Source organism: Monomorium pharaonis, chromosome 9 (genome assembly GCF_013373865.1).
Source record: "Monomorium pharaonis isolate MP-MQ-018 chromosome 9, ASM1337386v2, whole genome shotgun sequence".
Lineage (NCBI taxonomy): Eukaryota > Metazoa > Arthropoda > Insecta > Hymenoptera > Formicidae > Monomorium > Monomorium pharaonis.
This window is the reverse complement of record NC_050475.1, coordinates 5401403-5422654: the sequence shown is the minus strand read 5'-3', so window position 1 is coordinate 5422654 and position 21252 is coordinate 5401403. Positions and strand designations below refer to the sequence as shown.

The 21252-nt window shown below is 34.5% G+C and overlaps 1 protein-coding gene across 1 annotated transcript in view; it reads left to right on the top strand.

Moving 5' to 3' along the window:
* The window catches only part of LOC118647253, a 164650-nt gene that overhangs the window by 32543 nt on the left and 110855 nt on the right, over positions 1 to 21252 (top strand). The gene's annotated exons all lie outside the window — the stretch shown is intronic.

The window sequence follows — 21252 nt, the reverse complement described above, 5'->3', positions numbered from 1 at the left end:
TTCCCTTGGAGAATTACGCATAAATATCCCTGATTACAGTTGGCGGAGTCCTACGAGTGACAAGCGAACAGTTTACGTCGGAACATCCGGCGCATTCTGGATAGCGAAATTTTGTAAAATATCAAATTTGCTTTCGCTGCAACGCGAGCGTTTTCAAACGTATATTCACGTAAAAATGATTCTTTCAAAATCAAATAGCTGTTTTTATTTGCATTTTCTCTTTTATACGATAACGTACGATTTGTGAGATAATTAAATTACGTAAAAATCTTTAGCAGTTATAAACTGCTTTTTTAGCATGCAGGCGTACGTATATTTGCATTAACGTATTTTGAAAATACAGCAAGTTTCTAAAATGGAAATATGTATTATATGGAAAGCAGAGTTTTCAACTAAAACCTCCCGTACTGTAATATGGTGAAAAAAAAGAGATTTATAATTTTACACCGAGTAAATATGATCTCGCGAAACATATGCGCTAGTGGGAATGGATAGAAAAAAGCTACGAGAGCGCGAGAAATGGTTTAGGATGTTCGCTCTCTCCGGGAAATTGTTTATCTTGATATAATGTAGCCACTGGTTTGGGCGCACGGAAACCTAGACGTTAGCCAAACGCTAAGACATTATAAAGGTCCCGACATCATAAAATGCCCGTAGCGCCAACTGCCGCTTGATAAAACAAAGTATAACTCGCGGAAAGTTTACTGGATGGATGGGCATACTCACGGGAGGGCCACCGAGTTTACGAGAACGTTCGTATATGCGATACTTCCCATATTTTTACATGCAGAACTACTTTGCGCTAATAATAAATAATAAATAATTGAGGGATTTTGGAACTAAAATAAATTTATTTCGAACACTTAATTATGATATGTTAGTCGATTTTTAAGAATTCTTTTATGTTACTATTATAAATCTGACATCACATTATAAAATACAATACAAATGCGATTGATTATTAAACGATGCTGTTTTTGCTTACATAACAGAAACTCGAAAAATATCTCATATTTCCAATTACAATATTGTGACAAATATTTTCCACTTTCATAATAGTAGATTTTCTCACCATTTATATTCTGAATACATATATATATGTATGAATTAACTTTCACATATTGTATAAATATTGTGTAATTATTATTTGACTGAATCTGAGATATGATTATGAGTCATTGAACTTACTCGTTATTTAAATCCTGCAAGTTGCACGTGTCGCACATGTGAAAAAGTTTTGTCGTTCGTAGTCAGTTTACTCGTGCATATCCGTTACTCTCGGGAATTTTAATTCCTGAAAATTACAGCGTCCTGTGTGCATGCCTGCATTAAAAGATAATGGGTGAGACACACTATAGTCCAGTAATTTTTGTAAATATCCTCTCCATGTCGTAAAACGCCGAAGGGGAGCACGTCATGCGTCGAAACAAAATGCAAATCCGGGAAAATTGAATAGACGAACAGTCAAACTCGGGGGAATAGTGAGTCAGCTTGCGAAAATTTCCTCCAGATAAATATGCACAATCATTAATATTGCCATTATTGGTTTGCAACTAATTATTAACATCGTCAGAAAAAATTCTTGAAAACTATTTTATGAGATTAAAAAAATTGTATGTTTTCTTCTATTGACAAAGATTTTTAGCATTATAAATATTTTTTACAGAGTAAAAATTGAGTTTTTAATTTAAAATTACTGTAGAAGGGTAGTTTCGTAAAATGTATCCTTGTTTCTGTGTAGAATTTTTTATAACATAGAATGTATAACATAGAATTTAAAAAAATGTAAATTCTGTCTTTTCTGTCAAAGAAATCGACTGAGGTATCACGTGAATTTCCATTTCCAAACTCGTAGCAGTTGAGTATTATCAACTTTGATATCCGAGCAATCGAAGAACACGAGCAAGGTTCCAACACTCACGAGAGAAAGTCTAATCCATGCACTCCGGAATTAATTAGCGGAGTTCTGATAAAGCAAGCAAAATGGTCGGAAACTCTGCCTTGTCGCGCTTAAAGCAACTCAAAAGTCCGCCGTATGTAGTCTGTGGTTTTCAGACCCATTACTCTGCTCACCACCGTTTTTAATTTGGGTTACCCGACTTGCTCGAGTGAATGCACCGAGAAAAGTTTTCATAGCTCGGTGTCGTTGACGCTAACAATCGAGACTGCGGTTGAGACGTGGCGAGATCGGAATATTTTTAAATAGACCATAAATGGGTCGCGACCTTTTTTTCATCGCGATATGTTATTCTTGGCATAAATGGCTTAAAAATGTGTTTTATTTACAGAGGTTTTACAAACAATACAGATAATATTTAACAAAACGACATACAGTAAATTATCAAAATGTACAAAAGAACATTTTTGTTATTTGTTATTTTATTCGTTATTTTTTTTATTAATTTTTTAAATTTTACTTATTTGTAAAATGTGTGAATTTTGTACATAATACAATTTTACTATTTAGTGATAATTGACATATATAAATTTTGCACATAATAATTTATTGTCACAAAACAGATAGATGTATAATAAATATAGATTTCGTTAGAATTTTTTATTTAAAGAAATACAATTTGACCACGTTCCAAGGACCTAAAACCTTAAAATGTTTGATATTGCCGCGTGTATTTGTTTTGACGAAAAACAGTGACGAATTTGGAGTTTTGTTGCTGCTGCATTTCGCGCAGGGCGAGCATAAAATGCTCGGGATCCGGAGTGCATGCATAAATGTAACGCGCCGTATGCACGAGATGCTAGCACGATGTCACGAAAGCAAGGAAAATGGAAGCGTTGTTCGGTGAACACGCTCGTAAAATTGGCATGAAGATGCCGCGACGGCGACGTGGTCCAGGATGAGGATAGCCATCCGTTTCCGGTCTGCGAGAGAGGTCCTTCCGAGGATTTGCATAACACTACGCGAACCGCGCACCGCAAAATTATCCCAACTCAAGCGTGCTTCTTACTCTTTATAAATTTACAAATGATTCTTTTTCTTCTCCCTTTCTCTTTCTCTCTCTCTCTCTCTCTCTCTCTTGAAAAAAATTTTTTTTAGTTTATTATTATATTACATATGTTTCGAGTATGATGTATTTTTTTCGTATTTTATCTAGCTTTGATAAATTTAGACGTATTTTTCTTCTTGAGATATTTCTATGTATATTTGTTAATCAAGCATGAAACGTCATTGGCCTATTTCTACTAACGTACATTAACTTTAATCTTGGATTAAGTTACTCTTTATCTCTTTCTAATTTTTGGAACTAGAATGAGATAACAAGTAAATTAAAGCAAGATTAAAATTAATCTACATTGGTAGAAATAGGCCATTGTGGCTCTTACGCATACGAGTAGGTGAATAGATATATAGATAATGAATTAACGCCAAGCCGCAGATTCCGCTTGTTGCAACCTTGTTGCAGGTCTTCGATATAACTACCATTTCGTGCCGTACATCAGAACGTTTCTCCAATTAGGATAATTAATGATCGCGATATTACGCGTACTTGGACGGCCTGACGATCGGTTTAATTCTCTGTCAACGACGAATACCCAGAATGAATTAAACTGATTTATAGTTTCGCGTAATTATCCAAGTAACGCATATATTATATTTCTATGTTATTTTTAGATCATTCTATTAAATTAAAACATTAGTTGGAGATAATTATATAAATTTTAGTTTAAAAACGATAACTTTATAATCGTAACTTCTTGTTACTTATAATTGTAGCTTCATTTATTTCTTCGTCTCTTTTTCTTTTCTATTTCTCCCTCGTTCTTACAGATATTGCAATTACGCATTATTAGTTGCGAGGTGTGTTTTCTTTTCAAGTATCTAACTACAATGCAATTCGACACTCCGACATAACAGCTTCGGTAAAACCGCGAGGAAACATGGGCGACATGCCTATCTTTTCTCGAGCGCCGAGCACAGGGAACGAATTATCTCCGCCTCGTTTCCCATGTCGTACGCAGCTTTGTCGCGCGTAGGAAGGAAAGTCTCCTGCGAATTTCGGTATAAAAATAACGGGCGCGTGCCGCATTATTTTACCTTGCGAACGATCGTGCTCACTGAGTACGCATTGCGCATTGTAATGCATGCGGACCCGACCTCGCAAATTGCAACCGAGTAATATCTATGTCTGGACGTGACCACGAAGTCGGATTCGTGTCCCTTCTCACAAACCTGTTAATTATATCTACTCGCTGCGAAAAATCTCTGATTGCGCAGTCACTTCGTTAATTAGCTAGGAAATAAAACCCCGACGGTCACATTCGCATTTGACTCTTTCGCTTTACGTAGATTTAGTCTATTATAAAGTTTTTGTGGCGCTCATTCCCGTACGTTATTTTGAATTAAATTTTAAGTCTGCGAATGATTGAAAAGAGCTTTTAAATCCTTTTTTAACAGATTAAAATTAAAATTGTTAAACTATCAGTTCACGAATTCTGTTTTCTAATATTTTCTTTTATCTAAGATTTTTAAAAAATTCAGAAAACTAAGAGAATTTTTTACCTGAAATTATTCGAAAAAAATAGTAAATTTTGTTGTAAACGTTATAAAATATGTATGTTTCTCAATACTGTAAATTTATTATTAATTTTATTATTATGAAATTAATAATAATATTTGAGATTCAATAAATAATTTCACATTGATTCCTTTCAAGTAATTCATACAGCAGATTTGAAATCATTTCATCGCTATATCGACGGTGAAGATAGATTCTAACAGAGAATCTATCTTTTTCGTTTCCAAATGAACAATTTTGCTTTGATCTTGAGGAGCGAATAGACAAAATTTCCGAGAGGAGGGAGATATGTTTTCCCAATCGCGTAATCTTCGCGGATACATATTTCTCGTTACATAACGTACATCTCTGAAAAGGACGAGATTTATATCTTCTTCATAGATTAGATCCTGTTACGCTCGATGCGTTATCCGAATTACTTTAACACACAGTCACAGTCGTCTATAACACAATGACCCGACGATTTATTCGGTCACCGATATCGCGGTACGATCGAGAGGCGACCAAAAGGGATCGATGAAACTACATAAAGTAACTCATCGACCATAAATGGCTAATAGAAATAGAGATCGACGGCGTTTGTGGGGCTGGGCTTTCTGGATGGAGGACGCCCCAGAAAAAAAGTTCAGAAATAGATATTGGTCTGATCATTCGCCGTTTCGAAGGAAATTGTCCCATCAGGAGATTGAAAAGGGGATCGGGAATAAAGCTCCTTGCAATGTATCGGCTCGGCAATGATCGGAGCGGGATGCGATAAAGGGTAATATTTCCCGGTCGTAACAATAGCCGAACTTTCCTTTTTTTTTCTGAGTGACTCGTAGCTCTTTTTTTCTGAGAGACAACATTTTCCCAGACGTCACTTTCTTATTGAGATTGACGCCGCTTAATGCGCTGAATGTGGATTTCTTCGACTAACTTTGTGAAGATCTAATTTATCTTTACGCGTCGTTGAGCATCTCAGTCGCCGTGCAAAGATCATAATTTCAGCGAGATTAACATCCCTCGGTTTTGATGACATTAATAGTATGCTGCGTACTTCTCGCCAAGAAATAAATGGCCCGATGATATTTACGAAACCATCGCACGCTAAATCGAATGCGTCGCTTTTGTATGTCTTCGATGCTTTCAGTTTTATTCCTTTTCTCTCTCTCTCTCTCTCTCTCTCTCTCTCTCTTCCTTCCTCTCTTTCTCTTTCTTACTTTTCTTACCTTTTTAATTCGGTGCTCGCACAAAATTCCTCACGTTTCCTTTGCCGTGCGAGAAAGATAGGTATCGGCCCGTCGCCCTTCTTTACGTCTTGTTTCGCACTATCGATCCTAAAGTTAAAGCCTGCAGTTATCTTTCACCCTCTTGCCTCGAGCTAGAGCGTAATTAAACCAGCAATAAGGGATCAGGATCTACCTTTAGCGGATCCAGACATTGACTTGAATGTGCACATATATTACAACGAGTAATAACAATGATTAGCATCTGAACCGCAGAAATTAAAAACTCCGAACTTTCAAAAATTGTACACTCGATATTTTATCGCTAACGCGAGAAATGTAATTTTATCTCTTAAGATACCTAAAAAGTCCGCTCAAGAATATCGATATCTTTCAATACAGTGTATTTTAAAAAATAATTTGCATATTTGCAAATTTTAGTTGTAGAAATATATATTTATACAAAAATATTTTATATACATAAATTTATTAATTATGATACTTTGGCAGCAACAATACAGTCTGCTCAGTGTAACTTTTATAACACGATTGTGTGAAAGATTTTTTTTTCCAGAATAGAACATATTTTTCTTTCTGTGGAAAACTGATATCTTAGGGTAATATAATTAATCTTTCACGTTGCCTCGATTATGAAATAAAGCGACCGACATAGCGGGCGATATCATAATTAGAATGAGTCACCGTCCGCGTTTCCTGGCCGCTCGTTATTTTTAGGCGGCTCACGGCGGATCCCTCGACGAATTTCCCGGTGCGCAAATTGCTTCCGGCGCGTTTCGTCTGTCAGAGCGGGCCATTTGTCACAGAGTGGATTCTGGATGCGCGACGCGCATAAGCCAGCCGCCGCGCTAATAATGACGGCACAACGTCGGCTAACTACAAGCTCATCGCCACGCGCATTCATGAAGCAATATACATGCATTTACTCGGTCGCCACACCACTCTGTCTGCGCCTAGTCTCGCCACCGCGACGCGACGCGTCGGCGAGCTGTCCTGGTTATTTCGCGCATGCACACACGGCCGTTTATCCATTAAGGGATGTCCTTACAGGATCAATATTATTGCACCATAATTGTACAATATTATCAATAATAAAACATTATCGATTGGTCAAAGGAATTAAATCGGCATTATTAAGGATTTATAGTGCCAATTAAATTAATTTAAACTTTTATTTATTAATAGAATCAATTTGACTAAAGGCACTTGAAATTAAAGCATTTGCTTTTACAGTAATGTATAGCTTTCATAGACAAAAAATATTTTCTTTTATTTATGTTCTAATTTGAATTATATTGAAAATTAATATATTACATATTACCTACTAGAGTTAATTGCATGCATAATTATTCGAGAAGTGGCATCTACCGAATTTTAATTTCTCGATATTTTTTAATTAATATTATAAAAGTAATTATTTATTTATCAAACATTTAATCAATTTAATTAGAATTTTGTTAAATTAATCAAACATGATCGATTGCACTAGCGGATCCTGACGTCTACAATGAGGAGGAGGGGATTTCATATATCATCGTATATCACACGGACGCAGTGTGAATCTTGCGTTAGAGTTTGATCTACAGGCGCCTGTGTTGATCGGCCTGCATTAACGTTTAATACATCATTTTAACTAAATTTTTTTAACGGGTTTAATAAGACTAATAAAACTTTTTTAATTTGTCGAAGGGGGGAATTTTCAAATCTCCCCTTAAATTCCGCCAGTGATTGACTAAGATGAGATTGATTAAATTATAGAAGCAAAAGATTACTGCCATGAAATGTGTTCTGTATGCATCCACTAAATGCACTTCCATTACCCAGTTTGTACAATGGAACAATGAATGTTATATCGTGTCAATTTGAAATTAATACATTTAAATTAGCTATTGTTATCATTGAACTCGAAGTAATAGCATTGCAAATGGTGTCTCACTTCATTCTCTCTCTTTCCTTCTTTCTTATCGATGTCTTGCGAATCGAAACGATCGGCACAATGCGAAACAAAGGTATTTCGCCAGGGAAATGCCGTCCTCGCGTAGCGGTTTTACGCGACCGTATTGCTTCCAGTGCTTATGCGTAGTATGGAATTACAACCCTTAATTACGAAACGCAGAATATACCACAAGTACCGGTGTACTCAAAATATACATTATACTTCCTTCGTCTCGACTAGTCTCCATCTCTTTTCGTTCAAACTTGCTGGTTCTAACATGGCGAACAGAAATTAGCGATCCCATTGACATGAAGAATGAAAAGTAGATGTTATAAATACAGTAAGAGTAAAGAGAAATTGGAAACGAAGAAGGAAAGTGCGAAGTGACGAAGAGCCGACAGGAATATATTCAAGAAAAAGTCGCAAATGAGAAGAGAACACGCGAGCTTTCACTCCCGAATACGCCCTATATTGCGAAGAAACAATACCACCCGCGTACAAATTCTGCTGAGTATAAAGCTATCACTGCGGCAAAGTGGCTTTACTTGCGCGATATCCGCCGCCGTTTCTTCTCGTAGCCGTCAGTGAAACAAAAGGATAGATACAAAGCTGAGAAAGAGGGAGCCCGAGGAGGGAAACGGAAGCGCCGTGACGCACCGTAAGAATAGACGGTTTACCTGTCTTGTTGTTGTCGTCGTCGCCGAGCGGAAAAAAAACGCGACTGGCAGGTTGTGAAAGAAGGGAGGGAAAGAGAGACGGACAGCTTGCGCGAATATGTCATCTGAATACCGCGTAATGTGTTCGCAAAATGTCGGAAATATAAGCGAACGCGCCTTCGACACCCTTGGGAACTGTCGTTTACATAAATAGCTCGCCTGCTGGATTCCGCGTGCGGTCGCCTTGTGCACGCAGGTTTTCTCCGTTTCCCTTTCTCTCTCTCTTCCCTCCTCCCTTTCTCTCACCATTTACCTGGTGTGTACGTGTCTCAATATTTGACGGCGGAGTTTCCGAGCATTTGCCTACCAAATGCGCCCAGGCATCTCGCATGCTCAAGATCCTGTGGTCTACGTGCTGTGCAACGAGCATGATGCCTTCCGGATGTGGACCCGCGAGAAGCGATCGTTCGCAACCAACGTTGTTTCGTTCGCCGTGAAACCGTTCGAAAATATTTTTCCCCGGGCTTTGCTTATGCTTCTCTCGAGAACGATGCTGTTTCTTTATCGGTAATAATGCGAAAATAATCGTTTTTAAGCAGTATTCCATTACTTAACAAGAAATTGCACTTGCATCAGTGAAAATTTATATATGAACAATAGTTTGTCTTGCCCAAGTGCAAAACCATATCCTGCTATTATATATATTCTATATACTGGAATATTAAAGAAGGATTATTTAATTTTATTGAATATTCTCAAAGAACGCACAATACTTACACAATTATTTCTAGCAATAACTTTACATGATTTTACATGGCATAATAGATTGAGATATCTACGCATTTATGCAATACTGGTTGTACAATGTTGACGAAAGCCTCCGTCGTTATAAACATCAATTACCCCGGTTCTTACTCTACAAACTCCGGACTTGCAGAGTTCGCCGCGAGGCGCCGCGGTGCCTTAGTGCGAAAGCTACTTTTGACGTACTTTGCCGATATTCGTAGCTTACCCCTTTTATTGTTGGCTCAGTCAAATGGCGGGATACCCGGAAATTGAAGGGTAAAATACATAGAACTTCTTCTTTTTAGAGGAAGCCGGCATCAAAGTTTCACTGGCTTTAGGAACGCGCGAGGCTGGTGCTTGCACATTACCAGAATAAGTAATGAGAATGAAGTCTCGCGGAAATGTTCCTTGCCACTTTTTACTTCGGCAGTCTCCTTTTTTTTTAGAGAACATCCCTAACAACATATATTAGAATGCGATGCAAGTTTTCTCGTGGAACTTTTGTGATGCGCGTATGTCAGTACAAATATAAAATTTAATATTCACTGTGTGTCAAGAAATTATCTAATACTGAACAAAATTTTATAATTGTGATTTTTATTATAATATAATTATTGAAATATATTTTGGCGCTTGTATAAATTGTTTCAAGTTTTTTTTTTTGCAACAATTTATCTTGTTGGGTAAAGCTTGACTACTCGCAAAGTAAAGAAGCTCCTTTTCATCTTTTTAAGCTTCTTTGAAATTAAAATTAAGCTCTTTCTATCTGGTACGTAAACAATAACCTCTTAATTAACCTCAGTTTAAGTATTTCGGGAGAAGAATGTCTTCTCCTAGTTGGAAAAAGATATTATCCCCTTTCGTACATTTTTCCCCCGTATATCTTGTACCGTATACTAGAGGTCAATGTAGGAAAGTTACGATCGAGTCATCGATTGGCGTCATAGATACCTCGGGAAGAACGCACGGATGGCCAAGCGAACGCGGAAGAAGCTGGCTGGTTTCGCGTCGGGGTTTAGAGGTAGCCGTCAAGAAGGTCAGCGACATCAGCGGTACCGCGACCCTGCTCGATTCCTCCTGCGTGTCTCGCTGGCACCTCTCGCCCGCAGAGAAAGAGAGACTGGTCTCTTCATCTTCACGCGGCACGTCCTTAGCCGATGAGTTTCCATTTCCTTAACTACTCATTGCCGCGCCGGAGGATAGCCGCGCGCGAGCGCGCATCGTAAAGTGGCATATTGGATGGTGGAAGGAATTCCGTATTCTTTCTTTCTTTTTTTTTTCTTTTCCTCTTCCTTCAGCGCGACGGGTATCCGGTTGATTGAAAAATCTAATTCGATTCGTGGCGGTGAGTGAGAAGCTCCTCAGTATGCACGGAGTATGCGGAAGCAAGGCGATTACCGTCGTATTATCCACCGGCCAAGCCGCTTGAATTAACTTTGTTAACTTTATCTGTCAAATGTAATCAATAATTTTTATATTCACGTTTAAACAAAATTATTCGACGGAAAGTATGCTTGAAATTTTTATGTCGAATTTTTTGTAAAATCAATTTCTTATCCAATATTGAATTTCTAAAATTATATGTTTTCGTTACGTTAAATAAATTTGATATTACATTAATTTTCAATTATACTTTATAAATTATTCTAACTCGAGAATTATTTTTTCTCATTTTATTGAAGATCTTGAAGGGAAGCTCAAATATGAATAGCTCTCTCTCTCTCTCTCTCTCTCCTGCTGTATGTCAGTTAGTCTGCTATCGATCGAGATATATATTTTCTCAAAGGACTCAATATTTATTTAAAATCCAATCTCTCGAGGTTGTGTAACGTGATCGCTCAAGGGGGCTTGCAAAACGAAATTATTTAATTTCATGTGAAAGATCAAAAGGTTACGAGCTCTCTTGATATATTTACGTCGGCTGCCGACAAAGCGCATTTCACTCGCAGGATTTTCTTTCCGCGACCGGCCGTTTGTAGGCTTTAGCCACACATTCAAACCGTCTGCCGGAGAGTGTACATTACGGCTGTCCCCGAAGTAGTAATGGCTGAACCGGACACGACGTCGTTTGCAAACGTACAGCTTTGAAACTGCTACACACAAGCCAGAGTTCTATGAAATTAGGAATGTCCACGACATTCCCTTCCCGCGGCTGCGAAACGATGACGCGAATGTCTTACTCCGCGCTATATTACTTGTTTTATTACACTTATTTCCGCGATCTACGAGACGTGCAGCACTCTCGTATGTTCTTTAAAGTGACGAAGGATTTTGTAACATCTTCATATAAAAACACATGCAGCGCGCTAAGTTCGGATCTTATCACTGTTTAAATTTGGCATCGATCAAGTTAGTCAATGACACTGATTGATCAATGTCGATTTAACTAATTATTTCTAGCGTAGATCTTTCAATAGATATCCACTAGAAATAATTAGTTGAATCGACATTGATCGATCAATGACATTGACGGACATCTATTTGATCAATCATTTTTTACTAGATATATATTTATATTTATTTCCATCAATATAAATTAACTTTGTTCTCGGTTTAACTTACTCTTTATCTTTTTCTAGAATTAAAGTTGAAGCAAGATCAAAGTTTGTAGTGAGAATAGATATTAGAAAACATTGACATTTTCAAAGTTGTTATCTCGTATTTCATATAATTTTCTGTAGTTTCCTCATTGAGTTTTGTTTTATCTTTACATTTTATTTTAATAATCCTTAGATCCAATTACATTTTGTTTCGTCAATTTTAAGGTAAAACACTTTAAACTCTCCGGGTGTCGTGTAGCGTGACATTTAATGCTCGGTGTAATCAAACGTGTGTATTTTCACTAGAAACATGCCGGCATGTGCTACTACAATCGCACTATGGCGCGGGGACGGAAATGTAACTAAACAAACGCACGTTCTGGGATCGCGTTAAGTGTTTGCACGGGTAGTTGGGCTGTATTATACCACGCGGTTGGGACAAGCACGACACGCTTAGCAATGTGAATTCTAGCCACGAAACAAATACTCGCGCAATAATGACATCAATATTTTTGCAATGTGGACGAAACGAACAAAATTCGCATTTTGCAGTAATGTTTCTATTTTCAATATTAAATGATAAAAAAGAAGTGAATTAACAGAATGAATAGCTTTTTCAAATGCTTCTTCAAATTTTAAATTAATCCGTGTTAATATAATAGAATGTAGTATAGTAGAATAGTAAAACTATGAAATGCTTTTTTTGCTCAATAAATTATGGCTAATAATTTCTGTTATATATTAATAATTCTTTAATTTATTATTTTGATCAAGATTTTCAATGGCCAATTACTGTTGTCCTATATACTTAACGATCTACTGCAAGTTACTTCCTGATATTAATTAAATAATGCAACAATATTAGTTATTGTTCAATCTATATTCAATTTTGATTAAAATAGGAAATGTTAATGGTTTATATTTTATAAGTTAAAAACGAACAAAATTATGTATTTTTTAAATTAAAAGTGCAAAGTAAATAAAATTGCATTTTATGTAACTGCGGATAGAAATTGCATTTAAATTCGTAGATATGAAGCTGTTTTATCTTAACCCAATTTGCTAATTACATCAGAACGTTATAAGCGTTTGTTACAAATTAATAACGTAATGGAAAATGATAAAAAATGTTAATAAATTAAGGAGAATAACTACAATATTATCTAAAAACTAACTGTATTTTTAATTTCTTACATTTGTAATTAATAAAAAGATTTTATTTTTACACGAGCTAATAAAGAAATCATGAAAGCGATTAATTGCAAACAAATAATGCTATTTGTTCGGCCTTTTTGAGAAACTTCTAAAGTCCGATTTAACCGCACTTTGATTGTTGAAGGTTAAACTTAACTTCAATTTTAACGAAAGGTATAATTCTGCGCACGAAACCAATCGATCCATTTTGCGCGAGCTCGCACAAGGCAATGATGGCGCATCCGTTACGAACGCCGTTAAGGACGTGTTTCCGTTCGCCACGTGGCTCGGTTCAATTTCAACATTTCGCATCCGTGTCGGCAGCTTTAATTATCGCTGCACGCGAGCTTCTGTGAGGCGTAAGGTCGGGCGGGTGGCAGTCTACGATAAACTGGACCGACTGTCGCTCACCTGTCCAGTTGGCGCTCCAGAATCCGTTCGAGTTAACGAGATTGAGACTGCAGATTGTGTTACCGGCAAATATCTCAGTGTTTTCTTCTAATAATAAACGCGGTTATCCTAATAACCGAATCATCAACGATAATTCTGAATCTTGACAATCTCTAGTAAAAGTTTCATGCATTTTTGAACTGAGCAGTTATATTGCTTCTGTTTGATAACTGAATAATAAAATCACTTAGAATTTCAATCAAGATGTAACGTTGCTTGCAGTTACTGCGTACGAAAAATGCAAAAAATCTAAACTTATTTACTGAAATGAACACAACAATAAATAAAACTATTCAATGATTAATAAACAAGCCTGAAAATTTATTTATTAATTTTAAAAAACTGGGCAAATGTTTACACATATTTTTACTAGAAAAGCTGCTTTAGCTACTGAATAAAACTCTACCACTTCTTGTTTAGTTCTTACGTAAATATAACACATATTATTATAACTAATGAGAATACAGTAATACTATACAATAATTAGATAGATATATAAGCATACATTTTTGCATTTTGTTTATTCCAGGAAATGTGTAATTAAAATAAAATGCAATTTATCTTTTGTAATATAATATTTTTATTGCATTTTGAGATGTGTTAAAACGGTAAAATTTATGATTCAAGATATGATATTGAATAGAGTTTGTAAAATGTATAATAAGATGAAAATGAAAAGATTTATAGGAATTCATACAATTGTGGAATAATGAAGTGAAACATACGAAAATTGAACTTCAATTTTTACAATAAAACTATCGATAAGTTTCGTTTCATTCGTTGGATCAGATTTGCTTCGTATAGTACGTAAAATTCAATATTAACCCAGCGAATGTTCCATTATCTGAAAAATCGATTACCCAAGCAAACACTCGTCTCCCAATAAACTTCTAAAATCGATATCATCTCATCGTGCGCTTGCGCGTAACAACTGTATGTTTGAATAACAGTAATCCTTGAAAATGTCGATATTTAATAAAAATAGTGAAACAACTTTCGATACAATTTTGAAGCAATGGCGTGAAGTATTATTCGTTTTTCTCATGTATATACATAACTAGAAGAATTGTCAATGAATAACTATTTATGAATTATTATTTGATATTTTTACACAATCTTATCTAACGATATTTATACACTATTATTTAAAAATATATATTAAATATTATTTAATTTAATTAATTTATTCTAATGTGATAATAAATAAAAACTATTAATTATTTTTAAAATCGTTATTTCTAATATAAATAAATATTTGCTTCATAAAATGTGATTTCCGATTTTCTTCAGAAATTCTTTAAATATTTTTTATTTATAATATATATTTATATGTTTATAATATACATATATTTAATTCTACAGAAAAATACAAAAATATTTAAGCCTCTTTGCCAATAAAAAAACTCGTACTTAGGTTGTGTTATTCACTGCCAGTACTGAAAATCTATAGTTTACGTCACATATACTATATATTTTTAGTATTGACAGTAAATATCGGAGCGTAGTCAGAATTAAAGCTTGACCATACTGTTAAATTTGAATAATGATATATGTATGAAAAGAGTAGGGGAATGTATGTAATAATACGTAATCCGTAGTAACCAACGAGTTGGTCAATCCGTTGACCAACGAGTATTAGAGATGAAATTCTGATTCACGCTTGAATTTACATTTTAATTGCATTACGTTTGACAGTGGTATTAATTTTATCGAGACGACCGGCCACAGGAATTCCGATATCTTCGACGTGAACCATTGGCTTACGCGCCACTCCGCGTCCGTGTGATAGCGCGCTGTAATAGATCAAAGCGAATCTAACACGAATTAATTGCTCGTGCGTGACCATGTATTCTCCTAAAGAATTGCTACCGTGACTTGTGAAAGAAGAGACATGTTACATATGTATATTGTAGCTTTCGTTAGAACGTACATGTCGTCGCTGTACGCTCACATCATTTTGATTGGATAAAAGTGTGGCACGTCGTTGTGAGTGAATCGAGGAACGCAGAAAAAATATGGAATGCGTATAAAGTTTCGTTAGCACGATCCACACTAGTAATTAAAACATTCGCGTGGGCGAACAGATGCACGATGACATAACGCAGTCGGGAAATAGGCTAGAAACAATTGAATCTGTATAAAATGCGAATATGAAATAATGAAATATTCATGTTACGTATATTCAAGTGACGGCGATTACAGTTTTCATTTTTTGGCCGACAATCGAAGATATTTAATTTTGCGCGTCGCTGAAATGTGTCATTGGTGCAATCCAGGAATTCGAAATTTTGTAATCTTTTAATTAATTTTTATATTTAATTTTTACATTTATAATTTATAATTTTTATAATTAATTTTTTAAATATTTTTAGAGCAAATTTACACATATTTATCTTCAGAAATATAATATCGAATTAATCTAATCACAATTTGTCGTATATAAATATATTATGTATATTTATAATATGTATTATATATATATATATATGCGGATAATTGGAATAATTATAAAAACACATTTTACTTTTTTCTCATATACATATATTTGATAGTTTTTAAAAGTTCTATCTATTGTCTCATGCACATAACGATATTTTAATTCAAGTCTGAATATGTATGACATAAATAAAGCGTCAAAACACATGTTGCATAAAATTTCATTAATATAATTAAATTCTAATTATTATTTTTAAAAAAATTACTTGTAGTAGCGTGACTTACAGTTTTGATAGTTTTCTTTTTACTTCAGTTTATTATGGATCGATATTAGCAAAATGTTGCGTTCTGTGGTATGCAAATTTATCTCAAATCACGCGGTTAATTAATAATAAACTATGTATAGAGCACATGTAGATCAGCATCTTTAATGGCGGCAATATCATGGACGATGATGTGTATAAGCGGAAATGATATTGACTTAAATGGAACATGTTTGCGCGACATATGGGCGGGCAAAGTTTGATCACGGTACACTGTTGTGTTAGTGGTTATGCAAAGTAATTACTTTTGATTATCAAAAAGAGGAAGAATATCCGTCAGAGATGCTGCGATGGTCACAAGACTGCCCGAAGGAATTGATAGTAATGATATCTAACATGTGGTCGATGGTTCCTTCGAGTTTTATGGAAATTTCTGATGAAATTAGCTGTATTAAATGCCCACTTGAACAATTTCGCATAACCCCGGGCTGTCGCTATAAATTGCATGCAATCAAAGATCCAGATGTGCCTGGATTATGCTTTAATATGGCCATTATATATTCCATAGTCCGGTAAAGCGATGCCCGGTAATTTTAGAACTGTCGTATTTAACCCTTAGGCTGTGTGTTAGCGAGACGAATTTATGCCTCGTACCATATTAATTTGCATAGGTATTAATTACAGTAAATTTATTATTATTGCTAAGGGATTTATCGGATCACGTTAAGTGAATTCTAAATAAACATGAATATCTACTTTAGAATACATCTAAAATGAACTAATCAAAAACTAATCGGTTAAATTAAAAAATATTTTAAAGGACAACAAATTCTCTGTGCGATTAACAAAGCTCTCTCTTTGGCGACCTAATTTTTGATTTATTGATTACATTAAGCGTAAATCCTGTCGCACGCTATCAGTCCCAAATTCGTCGGACGCGATCCACGAAGTAACGATAAACCACAATAAGAGGGAGTGACTCGAATGAATGACAGAGCCGCGAGCGAATGCTGTAAGATGGCTGCTAATTAATGGGGGCATCCATCTGACGTCGTCTTGCTAGTCACGGGCCGCCTTCCCTCGTTCTCTCACTACGGCTGGTTACAAGCTTTAACATCGTACGTGCACAGGCGGGACCGGCTGCCTGCCTACATCAGCGACCAAAACGATTTGTAATCCAGCTAACCGTGCCCAAAGATTGAGAGAGTCGACTTGGTCCCGCGGTGCGCGTTATAAATTGCCCTCGGTTTCGTCCCTCGCCAGTCCCACTTACCCTCCGCAATCATTGATATTTCGATTATGTTTATTTAACATTGTAAAAAGACTCTGTTGTTTGATTAATCGAGGAAAAAATATCATTTAAGTTCGAATTTCTGTACTTTCATTGGAGCGGCGAAGCTTAACAGCAAGTTTTCTTTTCTTCCTTCAATGTCTCATATACCTATATAATAGTATCTCGCGTGTATATTCTTTTATAGATAAATATTAAATGATTTAAACATTAAAGACAATTGCTACTAATTTTGTTATTGAAAGTAATTTTTATACCGTGGTAATATTTATCGTTATCAGAAGGATTAAATGTAAAAAACTTTTTTATATACAATGTATTATTATGGTCCAAGCATATTATTTTTTACTTTATAAACTTATCCATCACGTAAAAATATCTCGCGAATAATTTGCAGTCCAGGTGTGTTCACAGTCCGCGTAGCTACTTTTGAATGACATGAAACATAACAACTGGTTATTTTAATCGATAAATAATTAAAAGACCACTTAGCATGCTACGATTAACATACACGATCGTAGTTGACCGTGTTTGCATTTCTTATCTTGCATGACATTACATATACATTATATTTTACATGACACAAGACTTGTGCAATTTAATTATTACCTTTTAAAGTGTAGTCTTTTGCACTTAAACATATAATTTTAAAATATTGTGATATTTGAAATCGTACACTCGGTTTGTAGAAACATTAATACTGCATGTTTTGCTGTTTTTTTTTAAATACTCAGTATCGACAAATAATTTTCCTCGGGGCACTTTATCTTCTGTGCAACTCGGGGATTTGAAGCTTCAAACTTGTAGCTTTCAACTAATTGACAATGACAAGACATATGGGAAACATCTAGGCTCAAGAGACTTCGTATTATGTTACTTAGCTGAAACTTGTAGAGGAAACGCATTATCAGGGTAATCTTCTCTCACCGGCAGGTGCTCAAGCGATATTGTTAATACTAAAGAACGACGCGCTTGATATAATGAAAATCCCGCGTTATCTGGCATGCGTTTGATCTTTATAGGGTTTAATATCGAACGCATGAAACTGTTTTCTGCAAAATCCGCGACCTTTGTTCCGAGGAATTGTTTTCTGTGAATTTTGCACGTCAAACACTGAAGAATTCAAAATTGCAATTATGTCGGTTTTTTAGTTTTAATCTAGTAAACTCATATGTAACAGGCGTTAATTAAAATGAATGAAAAAATGCTTTTACATACGGCTTTCACGATTTTAAAATATATGTATTTGATTTAAATTGCAAATATATTTACATGCATTTATAATCGCATTATTACCGGAACATATTTCTAAATATTACGAATTAAATATGTTATATTTTTGCAAATAATGATGATTGTGTGATGCTCGCGTATTTACAAGGTACTATACCACAATAATGAAGAAGCAGTTTAATTAAATGATTCCTGATTAAAGTGAATTTTCCTGCTTATGGCATTGTCCATACATGCAGCTTATTAATTCGTTTTAAACATTGGATTGCTTTAACCATCGAGGTTTTAGCGGTTTAATGGAAATCATTTATAGTCAATCATTATTCGCGAATCAATCTATTTCTCGGTTAGCTTCACCAATGCATATCAGCGACCACAGTGCAAATTGAAAATAATCAATTTGATAAATTTACGATGCAAATACTTTAAAGGAAAATAATTGAAGTGAAATATTCAAAAATACGCATTTACATAATTATTGTACATGCAGATTTAACATTGCATGCTTTCTTGTTTAGAAGCAACTTATTTATTGTTTTGCTTTTTTGCGTATTGCCATTAATTTCAAAACTTAATTTTGTTCAAATTTTTTAAAAATATTTTACAAAAAAACAACTATTGTGTATATAAATATTCACAAAAAACACAATATATCTTAGTAATATATAAAAAAGTTAAAATTCTGTTTCTTTATTTAATGTTTAATTTTTGATTAGTATTTCTTGTCTTTCTCTAGTTAGTTGAAGCTTTTCACATGTATGTAATTTTTTCTATAAGCACGTTATTTCGCATTTTTTTAAAAATATTTACGAAAAAGAGAAAAATACATAGCTGGGCCACATTAAGTATATATATAATCAACATGCCTTAAGCTATCTTTTTAAAAAATCTTTATTATTATACTTATATAAATAATTGAAAATATTTCATATATTTTTTTTAATTTCAGAAATGTTTCGTATTTTAAATCTAATCTTTATTTTTCAATTTCGTGTTTATCAAAAAATTACAAAAATCTCCAAAGCTTAGGGAGGGGATACAGGTATCTTATATTTCATTAACGACCTTGTCACTGTAAATGAAAACGCATTACATTTATATATATGTGTCGTCTGTCAATTACATTATTTAACCACCGATAATACGTTAATAAAACATAAATTATTCATGGGACACGGTATTGCATTACTTATACGACGTTGATGCTATTGGCAAATTAATTCTGTCCATGGAAAGCGCAGCGAAGGCCGCGTTAATAGGAAATCCGATCCACGAGAACTTCGTAATTCGTTTGATGCCAATTATCGAGCATAGCGTACTTTCGTCAAAATCTTATGAGCCTCATATAAGCGATATCCGAGTACCGTAGACAACGATATATCACTTCATATTACAAGCATCGTTAGATGTTTCACTTTATGCAAGAATGGGGTTTACTTATTAATAGCTTTATCGATATCATGAATATCAATTATCTCTAATAAAATCAATTTTCTACGATGAATTCTGTTATAATCGTACTATACAAAAAATTAGGAAATTGCTTAAAAAAAAATTGTTTAATTGTATTTTGCAATTGTATTGTTTTCTAAAAGTTTTCGAATATAATTTGTTAATCATTTATTTTATTGACTAAAGTATATGAATTTTTAAATCTTGTTTTTTATCTTATTTATACAAATTTATATTTTTGTTCTGAGTGTGTTACCTATTTTATTAATCTAACAATAAGATGTTATTTTTTAATAATTTTAAAAACAACTTTATATTATTTTATCATTATCTTTACCTATTAGTTTAATTTTAATTTGAGATTAAAACATAGAGTTGAAAATTTGTTAAACATATGAGAGAATTCTGTTAATTCAGATCGCTGACTGCGTTTTGCTTGATTATGCCACTTGAGCATTTAAAAAGTTATCGCATCGAGTTCATGCCAGTTATCCTTTTCGGTTACTTCAACTAGCTCAACGGCGGTTCGCGAAGACCGCTAGCACATAGCTCCGAAGTTTATATTGGCTTAATTGGTTTTAAAGCTGAAACTTTACGCGGACTTTTCCGTGCAGAAGTTTCGTTATACGCGGTTATATATCGCTTTGGCAATTTCGGACGTAACGTTGCCTGAAAGGAATCATTATGTTAACACTAGAATTTTATCTGCGACATCTTAATCTAACAAGAGAAAAAAATTTTTTAATGATATATGAGTGATAATTGTTTAAAGCGCTGCGACAACTACCTACGAAAAAACTTTTATATTTAGAAAATATTTTGAATATTTTCTTCAAATATGCTTACTTTTACATTTTATTGTAGTAAATTGCATAAAAATTGAAATAATAAATAGACCATGTAAAAGATTAAAAAATAATTAAAACAAAAACAAATCTTGATTTTGATTTTTATTGACATTTCGTATATACGGTATACATTGTCAGAATATATAACACGCTTAAATATTGCTGATAATAAGCTGAAATGAAATAACTCATTTTTCTTCAACTTTTTTAACGAATACAGACATGATTTAAAGCTTTTGGTTCGTGTACGTTATATATATACGTATAAAACATCGATATCTCATAATTTATTGACTACTAAACAGTCTATAGCTGGGACCATGTCAAGTCGCCTTTTGGCAGTGATAGACAGTAGGACGATACACGTGTCACTGTCCGAATACCGGTAACTAACTAAATCCGAATCGAT